A 14,714-nucleotide genomic window follows, 5' to 3' on the forward strand; every position below is an offset into this window, starting at 1 on the left:
GATAACACCCCCTCCCTTCCCCCCAGCAGCTTAAAGGAATTGTTCAGTGTAAAACTGGGTAAATAGATAGTCTGTGCAAAATAAAAAAGGTTTCTAATATAGTTCGTTAGCCAAAAATGTATAAATGTATAAAGGTTGGAGTGACTGGATGGCTAATATAATAGCCAGAACATTGCTTACTGCTTTTCAGCTCTCTCGGTTTAACTGACTGGTTACCAGGCAGTAACCAATCAGTGACTTGAGGGGGGACACATGGTTCAAAACTGTTGCTTTTGAATCTGAGCTGAATGCTGAGGATCAATTACAAACTCACTGAACAGTTATGTCCCATGTGGCCCCCCTTATAGTCACTGACTAACTCAGAGTTAGAGAGCTGAAAAGCAGGAAGTAGTGTTCTGGCTATTATGTTACACATCCACTCACTCCAGCCTTTATACATTACATTTTTGGCTAACTAACTAGATCAGAAACATTTTTTATTTTGCACAGCCTATTTATTTACCCAGTTTTTATTTTCACACCGAACTCTTCCTTTAAAGGGATTGTGTCATGATGTTATTTTCTATTTCTAAATGACACTGTTTACACTGCAAATAATTCACTCTATAATAGAAAATGTCATTCCTGAACCAACAAGTGTATTTAGTTGTAATATTGGTGTGTAGATGCATCTCAGGTCATTTTGCCTGGTCATGTGCTTTCAGAAAGAGCCAGCACTTTAGGATGGAACTGCTTTCTGGCAGGCTGTTGTTTCACCTACTCAATGTAACAATGTGTCGCAGTGGGACCTGGATTTTTGGGGTTTGTATTTTTTATAGTTTTTAAATGGTTTGCCTTCTTCTGATTCTTTCCAGCTTTCAAATGGGTGTCACTGACCCCACCTAAAAATCAAATGCTCTGTAAGGCTACAAATGTATTGTAATTACTCATCTTTCTATTCAGGCCTCTCCTATTCATATTTCAGTCTCTTATTCAAATGAATGTGTGGTTGCTAGGGTAATACAGCCCCTAGCTGAAACTGAAGAAATAAAAAGTTAAATAACTCAAAAACCACAAATAAAAAACACAGTTGCAAATTGTCTCAGAATATCACTCTCTACATCATGAGACCGGTTATCCAGGATGCTCGGGACCTGGGGTTTTCCGGATAATAGAACTTTACGTAATTTGGATCTTCATACCTTAAGTCTACTAGAAAATCATGTATATATCACATATATCTCTCTCTACATCATACTAAAATTTAATTTAAAGGTGAACAACCTCTTTTAAAAGATCTGGGCCTGGTTCCTATAGTGGGTATTATAAGAAGGCTGTATTTATAGCAATGGCAATAAGGAGGTTCTTTAATCGCCCCACAGGCTAATACACAATCACTTTTAAAGAATATCAATGATAGAAATGACGGCTGGATATAATTACAATATATATAGGAGCGAAAGGCTGACATTTATTCAGAGTATTGTGCTGCTATACATATTGGCTGTGCAGAAAGCTTCGGGCGAACTGTAATACAGCGTATAATAAACTCTAATTCAATTTTATTATAATTATTAACGTGCGCCAGTGCAGGTAGCAAGTGCTTCAAGCTTAACAGCCAAAAGCTCACAGAGATTATGGTATCAACTAGAAAATTCAGGAACAAGGGAAATTCTTCATAATGTGACAAAGGGAAATACAGCGTTACACCTTCACACCAGTGAAACTAAACACTATGGCTGCTCAGGCCAAGCTCATCAGCAAATGACTTGTACAACTAAAGGGTCACTGGTCAAAACTGGGCTACTCTTTTATTTTAGTGAACAGTGATTCACCCAAATAAGTAAAAAAAAAAAAAATGATGACCAACTGCAAGTGTCTCAGCATTTCACTGCCTATAGAGTTCTAAATAATTAACTAACACATTTAAATTCACTTCAAAGGAAACCTGTGGCTATCTGAACTACCCAATGATCATAGAGGGACAGCAACACTGAGGAGAACATTCCATGAAGGTCCATGAGGCTTGGGAAGCCATCAGAGCACCTGTTTATGGACTGGTCAGGTGGGCAGCCAGGAAGCTTCGTGGATAGCAGCTTTGAGGTGGTGTGGTTGGTACACATCCATAGTTGCTGGAGATGCCCTGATTGAGTTTTGGCTGGTCTGTAGGCATCTGTAAAGGTAGGGAAAAGGCCTGTGGTAGGCTCTGGGTTTGATTCCTGGTAACAGCTTCTGCTGTCTATCTGTCCATCTGTTTCACTCTCTCTGTCCCTTTAACTCTCTCTATCTCTGTGTTTCCCTTTAATTCTATTTCTCTCGCTCTGTGTTCCTTTAACTCTGTTTATCTCTCTCACTCGCTCTGTGCATTTAACTCTCTCTCTCCCTCTCGGTGTCCCTTTAACTCTATTTCTCTCTCTATCAACAGAAAGTCTATTTATACAAACAAATCTATACTTTTTCCTACTAGTTTGTTTTTCTCCCCTTTTTAATATTGAAATAAGACTAAAAAAAAAAAAAACCTATATTTGTAGGCAATAATGTATACTATATGGTATTGGTTTTGCTTGTGACTGTAAATTAATACAGTCTTCGAAATTAACCCCTTAAAAGTGGACCTGTCACCCAGACACAAAAAGCTGTATAATTCCTTTTCAAATTAAACATGAAATCCAATTTATATTTTTTATTAAAGCATTCATAGCTGTTGTAAGCTCATTTTAAAATCTCAGCTGTCAGTCAAATATTGTCTGCCCCTCCTCTATGCCTTAGACAATTACTTTCACTTTCCATTCAGCACTTCCTACATGTCACTGCTCTCCCCACATTCCCCCGTTCTCTTCACCATTTAATTGTGTAGCCAGGACATGGGGATGGACATCAGGTCCCCCATTCTGGTGCACAAACAAGATTCTGAGATGATACAAGACTTGCCTTAATAACATTGTCCACAAAATGGCTGCTGCCTGCTTGTTATAATTATGAATTCCCAGACTGAAGGAAACAAGATTCAAATAATTTATACAGTGTCATTAAAGTTCATTTTGCTTGACTAATGTGATAAAATAGGATTTTGAATAATTTTTTGGGTGACGGGTCCCCTTTAATTGGAGCTCCCCATAGATATTCTCTGGTTCCTGTTCAAATGAGAGATGGGTGTGTCTTAACAGTCCCTGCCAGAAGCACAGTAGGAGGGGGACAGCCAATCACAGCCCTGCAGCTGCACAAGTAAAGACAGGCTTCAGTTCCCTATCAGGTCCTGCTAGCTGCTGATTGGTTCCTGTTCTACAGTGCAGTGTGCCGAGTGCTGCCGGCTCCCCTGTGCAGCCTGGGAAAGGAAACAGCAGGAAGTGGAACAGATGGCGGGACTAGTAGGGTTTTTGCAGAAATTTTCAACAAAGTAACCAGAAACACAACTTTTTACAGCACATTCCTTCTATATCTAAAATAGTTTAATGCACTGGCACATTCTTCTATTTTTACATAAAATGTATCTATCATTTCTTTTGCAGCAGCCTTAAGGCACGGGTTTCTAAATAACAGAAAGTCCAGAGGTCCCAAGTATTCTGGATAAAAGACCCCATACCTGAATCAGAGTGATCTGATCAGCACAGAGTTGGCAGCCCCATAAGAACAAATAATCTGCAGTAGAATCCTGCTCGTTCACTCTCACAACCACAGGTTTCAATTTTTGCTAATAGAGATGTGCCAATTATTTTATTTAGAGGCAGATTTATCAAAGGTCGAATGTTAACTTTTGTTTTTTGTATTCGAATAGTATCTTATTTAACAAAAAACTCATATTTAAAACTCAAACGAATATTACCGACCTGAAAACTCTAATGTAATTCGACTAAACTAAAATCGAAAAAATATATAATGAAATATACTTTAATAAAAAAATGTGTATAGTTTTGATAAGAAATCTGACTGTATGCAGTGAAATTCTCCCTTAGTTTTACTTGCTCGGATAGCTGCAGTTAGGATTTGTATCCACAGACCCAGTGCAGTCTGTATATTCTGATTATTGATCAGTCTTGCTGTATCGGCTTCTGGCAGATATTATTTGATTTGTGCTGTTTTGATAATTTATGATGATCCCCAGACCAGACCACACTGAGCATGTGCACAGTCTTGGTCTTGCAAAGATGTATAACAAAGTTACAAGATGACAGCCACCTGCGCCAACTTTAAAAGCATAAATCATTTGTTTAATTGGGCTTCTGGTGCAGGAAGTTCATCTTTATATTTAGTATACAAAATACAGCATTTCTAACATTATTCTATTTTAGACTTTAGTTGCCCTTTAATGAGAGTAACCTACAGGGCACGGCCCACTGGGGTCACATCAGAGAATTAGGATCATGAGTTTAGGAGGAAGTATGTGAAGGGGTCAGATTTACAGCTCTCCCAATGGCACAGGACACAACACACATTGTTTAAAGGGATACTGTCATGGCAAAAAAAAATCCATTTCTCAAAAGAGCAAACAGATTTTTTTATATTCAATTTTGAAATCTGACATGGGGCTAGACATTGTCAATTTCCCACCTGCCCCAAGTCATGTGACTTGTGCTCTAATAAACTTCAATCACTCTTTACTGCTGTACTGCAAGTTGGAGTGATATCACCCCCTCCCTTTTCCCCCCCAGCAGCCAAACAAAAGAACAATGGGAAGGTAACCAGATAGCAGCTCTCTAACACAAGATAACAGCTGCCTGGTAGATCTAAGAACAACACTCAATAGTAAAAACCCATGTCCCACTGAGACACATTCAGTTACATTGAGAAGGAAAAACAGCAGCCTGCCAGAAAGCATTTCTCTCCTAAAGTGCAGGCACAAGTCACATGACCAGGGGCAGCTGGGAAACTGACAAAATGTCTAGCCCCATGTCAGATTTCAAAATTGAATATAAAAAAATCTGTTTGCTCTTTTGAGAAATGGATTTCAGTGCAGAATTCTGCTGGAGCAGCACTATTAACTGATGAGCTTTGAAAAAAAAATTTTTTTCACATGACAGTATCCCTTTAACTTTCTATTATGTTATAAAGTTTTTCTAAAGTGTAACACTTTAAAAATGGATTTTTTTTTTTTACTTCGGCTCTCACACATCCCACTATTAGCTCAGGGAGACAGACTGTTGACACAATAGTAGCAGAAGCGTTGGAGAAACTGTTACAACAGATACCTTCACTGTTACCTGATACCCGTGAAACCCGCAGGTCAGTCGGGTTCGGGCAGACCTCGCACTCCCATTTGCGGGTGTCAGGCGGGTTAAGCTCTTCTTCCTGCTTTCCCCGCCCTCGGGTGTATAAAAGGAACCCGGAAGTTGGGCTCGGGCGGGTAAAAAACCTGTACATCACTACTTCACAGCTGTGATTTTTTCCCCCCGACTCCCTGATCCTGAGAAATGTATCAAGGAATGTAACAAACTTCAAGCCTCCCAACGTCGATGCCATCGGAATTACTGAATGCCACGATACCCGCAACTGAATGCTGCTGCACAAATTATATCATATAAAGCCAGTCTGGGTCGCTCAGTTGCCATATGGTCCTGGGCTAATGCCAGACAAAAAAATGAAATAAATGCGGAGGAAATAACGAAAAACCTTATAAACTGCCTGAGATCTCAGTGTTTTCTGGCAACAGTTTTCTCCATGGGCCAGAGATTCCTATTAACTATAAAGTGATGTGAGACTAGTGCTAGCATTCGGTCACGTCCCATTAGCCATGTGATTGGCTAATAGCCCAAATTGCAGGCATATGGTAATTGTCACTACGCTTTGTTTCCTGCCTAAGCGTCAAAATAGGAAACTATTCACTTAATGCTGACACATCGGAACTGGCGCACCAGAGCCCCATGTATGTTTAAGAAGCAGTAACGCTACGGCTATAGTAACGCTACGGCTATAGTAACGCTACGGCTATAGTAACGCTACGGCTATAGTAACGCTACGGCTATAGTAACGCTACGGCTATAGTAACGCTACGGCTATAGTAAAGGTAGAGCTACAGTAGCGGTAGGGCTACAGTAACGGTAGGGCTACAGTAACGGTAGGGCTACAGTAACGATACGGCCACAGTAGCGATACGCCGATAGTAGCGATGCGCCGATAGTAACGATGCGCCGATAGTAACGATGCGCCGATAGTAACGATGCGCCGATAGTAACGATGCGCCGATAGTAACGATGCGCCGATAGTGGCGATGCGCCGATAGTGGCGATGCGCCGATAGTAACGATACGCCGATAGTAACGATACGCCGATAGTAACGATACGCCGATAGTAACGATACGCCGATAGTAACGATACGCCGATAGTAACGATACGCCGATAGTAACGATACGCCGATAGTAACGATACGCCGATAGTAACGATACGCCGATAGTAACGATACGCCGATAGTAACGATACGCCGATAGTAACGATACGCCGATAGTAACGATACGCCGATAGTAACGATACGGCTATTACACACGTTGTCATTTATACAGCCCTATAGCCACACGCGGCACTCAACAGACTTAAAGGGGTAGTTCGCCTTTTGATAAACTTTTATTATGTTATAGAATGACCAACTATAAGCAACTTTTCATTGGTCTTCATTATTTATTTATTATAGTTTTTAAATGATTTGCCTTCTTCCGACTCTTTCCAGCTTTCAAAAGGGGTCACTGACACCATCTAAAAAAACAAATGTTATTTAAGGCTGCAAATGTATTGATATTGCTACTTTTTATTACTCATCCTGCTCTCTTATTCATATTCCAGTCATATTCATATTAGTGCATGGTTGCTAGGGTAATCTGGACCTTACCAACCAGATGGCTGAAATTGCAAACTGAAAAACCACAAATAATAAAAAATGAAAACCAATTGCAAATTGTCTCAGAATATCACTCTCTACATCATACGAACAGTTAAATTAAAGGTGAACAACCCATTTAATGAACATAACGAATATAGTGGGAAAAGCACATAAACTGAACCGAGAGCAGCAGCAAAGCAAAGTGAAAGGTTAATATGCACATCTCACAATGTTACCTGACCAAACTTTTTAAACACTTTGAGGCTTATTATCCCAGCTTACTGCCACCTAACTGGAGGTTCATGTAGAGGCCAGATCAGTCTCAAAGCACGCTGTGAGCTGTACAGGTACAAGATCTCTTATCCAGAAGCCCATTATCCAGAACGCTCCGAATTACTGAAAGGCCATCTCCCATAGACTCCATTTTATCCAAACAATCCACATTTTTAAAAATGGTTTATTTCTATAATAATAAAAGAGTAACTTGTTCTTGATCCAAACTAAGATATAATTAATCCTTATCGGAAGCAAAACAAGCCTGATGGATTTATTTTATGATTTTCCAGTAGACAAAGTATAAACATACAAATTACAGAAAGAACCATTAGCCAGAAAACCCCAGGTCCTGTGCATTTTGGATACCTGTACCCTAATAACATCTGGAGATTCAAGGCTGATTAAACTTCTGTCCTTCATGCCAAATCTGTGCACTTCAGTTGAACATAAAGTACTTTCACAAAGTCTATAGAGCACAGCAGTGCAGCAAAGCAAAGTCAAACTACAAGGTACAGAGGGCAAGTCTGAGCTAACTTGAGTGCATGCAATGACAGATATAATGAGCTAAGGGGGCCCAGCCTGAAGGCCAGTTAGGGGGAGATTTGGGGTGAGTGCTCATTTGGGCCCTGGGTACCCCTGGAACTATAGCAGGGTGACTGTTACCCCAATGTTTCTATATATCTGTAACCTTGTTATGAGCTAAGGGGGCCCAGTCTGAAGGCCAGTTAGGGGGAGATTTGGGGTGAGTGTTTATTTGTGCCCTGGGTACCCCTGGAACTATATCAGGGTGACTGTTACCCCAATGTTTCTATATATCTGTAACCTTGTTATGAGCTAAGGGGGCCCAGTCTGAAGGTCAGTTAGGGGGAGATTTGGGGTGAGTGATTATTTGTACCCTGGGTACCCCTGGAACTATAGCAGGGTGACTGTTACCCCAATGTTTCTATATATCTGTAACCTTGTTATGAACTAAGGGGGCACAGTCTGAAGGCCAGTTAGGGGGAGATTTGGGGTGAGTGATTATTTGTACCCTGGGTACCCCTGGAACTATAGCAGGGTGACTGTTACCCCAATGTTTCTACATATCTATAACCTTGTAATGAGCTAAGGAAAGTGGTCCTGAACCCAAAAAGCTGCAAATCTTAACGCCAGCATACAAGCCATTCTAACAGCACCTGCCATTGACAGAACTTCAACAGGTATGGGATCTGTTATCCAGAAAGCTCTGAATTACAGAAAGGCCATCTACCACATTTTATCCAAATAATCAAAATTTTTAAAAAAAAAATGATTTCCTTTTTCTGTGTAATAATAAAACAGTAGCTTGTACTTGATCCCGACTAAGATATAATTAATCCTTATTGGAAGCAAAACCAGCCTATTAAGTTTATTTATTGTTTACATGATTTTCTAGTAGACTTATTACAGAAAGATCCATTATCTGGAAATCCCAAGGTCCCGAGCATTCTGGATAACAGGTCCCATACTTGTACTACTTATTTAAATGGGAACCACAGTATTTTGATTGTTACTATCCTCCCTATGACTGCAGCCACAGCAGTCAAAATGCCTTGGGAGCCATAGGTCGAAGAGGAAACCCCTCTAAACATTTCCCCTAGTACCGGATTAATTCAACAAGACGACAGAGGCTTTCACAAGCATTTGCTGGTATCTGAGATGGGTAGACAAGGCTCCCAACAATAAGTATCATGCTGTAATGCTCCTGCTCACATTGTGCTGTTTTAAAAAAACTGTTTATTATGTGTGGCGCAATAAAAGATGCAAAGCATGAAAACATCTGGCTTTTTTTAGTACAACAAGCAAACAACTCAGTCCGTGACCACAGAACGCACACACGTGAAGGATCCCCAGCACCACGATGGCTGCTTTCCCTGCAAAGAGTTAAAATGAATTATGATGAACAGAAGGTCTAGCGCCCATGATATCGGTTTAAGGAGGAAAATAAAAATTCATGAATTATTCAGATTTTTTTTGCACTGCTGTGTTATAGGAACGCCAAAGCGAAGAGTACAATGTGTCCCCGCGTCTCAAGGACTTCTCTGTGCAAATGTGACCCAAATGAACAGTGAATGACGAAAAATCCAAATTTAGCACAGGAAGTATTGAAGGGAAAAGAAAAAAAAAAACTGAAGCAGATTTTCTTCAGACGGTTAAAATGTAGCGATCCTTCTTGCTAATAAGCCATCAAACGTCTCGCAAGTTGGGCCAGACATGCTGACTAATGTTTAATAATAGATGTCAGACAGGATTACATTGGGTTTAGTTCTAGCTGGAGACCCACCTGTATACTGGGAATGGGGTGGGTATGGATATTGTGCCAAAATACCATGCATGCTAAACAGGCAAATATTTGGATGTCACAGGGCTTCTGGGAAATGCACTTCACATTGGGCCCCACATTGGGCCTGGGAACTTCAAAGTTAACGCACATTACAAGATGAATTACATCCCTATTTAAAGGGATACAGTCATGGGAAAACATATATATTTTTTAAAATGCATCAGTTAAAGGACCAGTAACATCAAAAATGAAATTGTTTTAAAGTAATAAAAATATAATGCAGTGTTGCCCTGCACTAGTAAATCTGCTGTGTTTGCTTCAGAAACACTACTATAGCTTATATAAACAAGCTGCTGTGTAGCCATGGGGGCAGCCATTCAAGCACAGGATACACAGTAGATAACAGATAAGTACTACTATAGTTTATATAAACAAGCTGCTGTGTAGCCATGGGGGCAGCCATTCAAGCACAGGATACACAGTAGATAACAGATAAGTACTACTATAGTTTATATAAACAAGCTGCTGTGTAGCCATGGGGCAGCCATTCAAGCACAGGATACACAGTAGATAACAGATAAGTACTACTATAGTTTATATAAACAAGCTGCTGTGTAGCCATGGGGGCAGCCATTCAAGCACAGGGTACACAGTAGATAACAGATAAGTACTACTATAGTTTATATAAACAAGCTGCTGTGTAGCCATGGGGGCAGCCATTCAAAGCAGAAAAGGCTCAGGTTACACAGCAGATAGCAAATAAGCTCTGTAGAACATCATTGTGTTATCTGTTATCCGCTATTTATCCTGTGCCATATAGACTTTTTTCAAATTCCGCCATTGCTACTCAGCAGCTTGTTTATATGGACTATAGTAGTGTTTCTGAAGCAAACACATCAGTTTTACCAGCGCAGGGCAACACTACATGATATTTTCATTACACTTTCATATTTTGGTGCAACTGTTCCTTTAATATGGCTGCTCCAGCAGAATTCTGCACCAAATCCATTTTTCAAGAGCAAACTGATATTTTTATACCTCATTTTGAAACCTGACATGGGGCTAGACATATTGTCAGTTTCCCAGATGCCCCCAGTCATGTTACTTGTGCTCCGATAAATTCCAGTCACTCTTTACTGCTGTACTGCAAGTTGGGAGTGATATCACCCCTTCCCTTCTCCCTCCCCCCCCCCGCCAGCCCATCAGCAGAACAATGGAAAGGTAACCAGATAACAGCTGCCTGGTAGATATAAGAACAGCACTCAATAGTAAAATCTAGGTCCCACTGCGACTCCTTCAGTTACATTTAGTAGGAGAAACAACAGCCTGCCAGAAAGCAGTTCCATTGTGTCGCACTGGCTCTTTCTGAAAACTCATGACCTGGCAAAATGACCTGAGATGTACCTACACACCAATATTACAAGTAAAAAAAATATACTTGTTGGGTTAGGAATGAAAGTTTACACGTTAAATTAATTGCAGTGTGAAAAGTGTAATTTAGAAATAAAAACGACACCATGAAAATCATGATACAATCCCTTTAATAACGCGATTGATCAAATCACAAAGAACGGGGTTACACCCAAACAGCGGGAGACAACTGGCATGTTGTGGGCATCAGGGCTAAAGGACAATTAATATTGCCCTGTGCAAAAACAAAAAAAAAAAAAAAAGAGTCCATTCATGGGTCTAGAGAGAAACAAACATGCAATTGGCTGTACGGTTAATAAATTGAATCAATAACTGCAGATAACGTTGCCTGGTCAATGCTGCCATTTACATTTACAGAAGATACAAAATAACGAGTGAGTAGAGGGAGAGGAAACACAGAATCCCGTTACTATTCTATGATATGTATCCATATATTTAACCAGTAAATGCATAAATGGGGCAGTGTCTGTGCACCCAGAGGTTACGGATGAATTGGCCGTGCCGAGATCAGCTCCGATATCTGTACAAGTCTACTCTGAATCATTATAAAAACTGAGATGAACCCGGAGAAGGGAAACCTGAAGGACGACATAGCTTCAGCCATGAGCAATGGTTCCTAATTATTCTATGCTCAGGGGAGCCACAAGCACTCTGCCTGATGCCAGAACTTAATACAGTGAAACCTCAATTTTAAGTCGCCTGATTTTAAGTTTCCCCACATTTTACATTTTTTATTTGTGGTCCCACCAATTTATAATGCATTTCAATGGGTGCATTTTCCAGATTTTATGTTTTCTCGGATTTTACATTAAAATGTTGTGCTGATGTTCCCAAACACTGCTTTTCTTCCCCTCTATGAATGTTATTATTTGTGAAATAAAGAGGTTTAAAATACTAACCAGAGGTATATTTTGTCATGGTTCTGCCTGTAAATGGTCAATTTCAATCAGGTTTGCCACCTTTTCTTGAAAAAATACCGGCCTTCCTATATTTTTATGCATTTCCCCTATTAATAACATTGGGATAAAGCTTACTTTTTGCCGGCCAGGCCCATAAAATATTGGGCAGGTGGCAACTCCAATTAAGTCTGTCCCTTATGCAGTCCTGCACCAATCACTTATTATTTTAGGTTGTGTCTTGCACTTGCCCCCCATAGTGTAACATTAACAGTGCAATGTTTAACCCTTGTTATTAACACACTAAATATTGTATCTCAAAGTAAAACTGACTCCTGCGCTTATATCCTTTCAGTAAGAAAAAGTCACTTTAACACATTCCTTGATTTTACATTTTCCCGGATTTCACCTTTTTTCCTGGTCCCATGAAAGAGGTGAAATGTGGGTTCTACTATCCAAGCGCCGTGTCCCCAAGTCACAACAGCGCCCAGGTGCCGCCAATAAATCCCAAACAATTTTATTTTATCCCAGACACACAAATCAACAGTAGCCCCATAGGGAAATCACTCTAGGACTCTCTGAGTCTGGGGTTAACCGCAGACTTTCTAATGAACTTGGACCTTCTATGTGTACAACCAGCGTGGGGCATGCAAGCGTATCCATTCTGCTGCCCGCAGCTATGATCACTAAGTGCACAACATGCAATAACACTGTGGCTTTGCTCTAATGAGACAGATAACATGCCGAGAGGGATATCCCGCATAGATTTAAATGCACCCACACTGCATATAAATGTTAGAAATGACAGTTGCAGAGACCATCGGAAACAAGATTCATATACACACTTTAGTCATTTGAAGTGACTCCTACACATTCACATACAGTTCCACAGTAAATAACAGAAGATCAGAAGGGGTATCAGAGGTTTAGCAAGTACATATCAGTGTGGGGCAAGAAGAAAGGAAGTATTAAGTACAGGTGAGGGAAGAATGATATTAGTGCGCAAGGGTGGGAGGGGCAGGTAGAGTGTGACAGGCAGGTAGTATGAAAGTGCAATGAAACATTCAGGATTGGGACAGGGATAGTGAGTGGGTGCTACTGAGAGAGTGCAGTTGCACAGTGTATGGGTTAGAGTGTTGCAGATATAATGAGAGTCTGTACTTGGGTATGGGGGGATGACAGTACCAACATGCAGCAAATGGGCAGGGTTGTAAGTGCGCTGTTGGGGTGGAGAGTGTCAGCACAGCAGGCTTAATAATGCCATCAGCCAAGAACTGTACAGGCCACCCTATGAGACTGGGTCATACAAATAGATGATCTTAATTTGACCTACTACCTAGGACACCCCCACTCATTTGGAAGCCATGGCAGACAGAGTCAGTGTGACAGATGAGAGTGAGCGAGGGCAACTGGGTAGAATAAAAGTCCAAATGAGGGAAGGAGGTGTGAGTGCAGTTGAATAGGGGCAGAGTGCAGAACAGATGTGCAAGAGTGCAGGGAAACATGTTGGTGTAGCGGAGAAGTAAAGGTGCACTGAGGAAGGATAAGATGTGTGTGCCAAACAGTATCGGCCTGCTCTGGACAACAGACTAACATACAAAGTAACCATGGTAGAATAACAGACACAAGCCCATTAACTATTGTCCAAATGAAAGCTGTATACCTGCTCTATCAGCCTAATGTGTGAGTGCACAAGAGGGTGCAGCTTAGTCAGGGTGCAAATGATGTGCAGGTAAGTGAGGGTGCAGCTTAGTCAGGGTGCAAATGATGTGCAGGTTAGTGAGGGTGCAGCTTAGTCAGGGTGCAAATGATGTGCAGGTTAGTGAGGGTGCAGCTTAGTCAGGGTGCAAATGATGTGCAGGTTAGTGAGGGTGCAGCTTAGTCAGGGTGCAAATGATGTGCAGGTTAGTGAGGGTGCAGCTTAGTCAGGGTGCAAATGATGTGCAGGTTAGTGAGGGTGCAGCTTAGTCAGGGTGCAAATGACAGGGCAGAGAGGAAGAAAGAAACATGAATGATAAAGGAGCAGTGATGCCATTCAGCAGTGAGTATGTTTGGGGCAAACAAGAGAAGAGGTGATGTTAGGGCCGGGTTTTATATGGGGCAGAGGAAGAGTGTGGGTGTTTGAGAGTAAATGAGCAGCTGTACATGGAGTAGTTAGAGGGGACAGTGTAGGAGGGTGATGTATATATATCTATATATATATATATATATACCGGTAGATATATATATATAAACAAAGCCTGAGAGAATGTATAGCTGCACAAGGGACAGTCAATTAAGTGACAGTTGGGAAGGGGGGGGTGGATGCGCAAAATAAAGTGCAGAAAAGTGCAGTTGGGCAAATTGAGTGAGTGCAGACAAGGGGATCCGGACTTGTACAGCGGGGCAGTGTCAGATAAAGCAATAGAGCCAACAGTGAGAGATTGCAGGGGGTCAGTCAGTTATTGAGAGAGTGAGAGAGAGAGTGTGCAGGGGGTCAGTCAATCAGTTAGTGAGAGAGAGTGAGTGAGTGAGTGCAGGGGGTGTCAGTGAGTGTGGGACACAGACAGTATGATAGAGAGCGCAGAGAGTCAGTGAGAGGAAAGTGAGTGTCGTAGGGAAAAGTCAGGAGTTGCCAGAGTGCAGGGAGTACAAGGGGTACAGGGAGTGCAGAGGGTGAAGGGAGTACAAGGGGTACAGGGAGTGCAGGGGGTGCCAGTCCCTCACCTGAGTACCGAGCAGCGCTCACTCTCTCCCAGACACCATGAGTCCGGTTCCCGAGCCCACGGCCGGCGGGCAGAACGAGTATATATCCCAATGGAGTTGCCAATACCAACCCTCGATGCCCGACACGCTGACTTTCCCCCACCCGCCTCCCGGACTCACATCGGAACCCGACCCGTCTTTGTCTGCCTCCCGGCCGCCATGTTGGCACTCAGCAGCGCGCAGCTCCGAGCCAAACGTTTGCGCGGGAGTCTGGGAGTCGTAGTTCTCGGCGCAGTCAGACTCTCCCCGGGGAGCGAGCGGAAGCCGAAAGCAAGAAA

The 14,714-nt window shown here is 41.7% G+C and overlaps 1 protein-coding gene across 2 annotated transcripts in view; it reads right to left on the minus strand.

The window, feature by feature from the left end:
• Positions 1 to 14,620, minus strand: part of hmbox1.L (homeobox containing 1 L homeolog) — a gene marked incomplete at its 5' end in the record, with an annotated part of 52,143 nt that extends 37,523 nt beyond the window's left edge. Inside the window, 1 exon segment of one of the 2 annotated variants that reach the window (NM_001093483.1) lies at positions 14,398 to 14,620. 2 annotated transcript variants of the gene reach the window in all.
• Between the last annotated feature and the right edge of the window lie 94 nt (positions 14,621 to 14,714).

This window comes from Xenopus laevis, chromosome 5L (assembly GCF_017654675.1).
Source record: "Xenopus laevis strain J_2021 chromosome 5L, Xenopus_laevis_v10.1, whole genome shotgun sequence".
NCBI classification, from domain to species: domain Eukaryota; kingdom Metazoa; phylum Chordata; class Amphibia; order Anura; family Pipidae; genus Xenopus; species Xenopus laevis.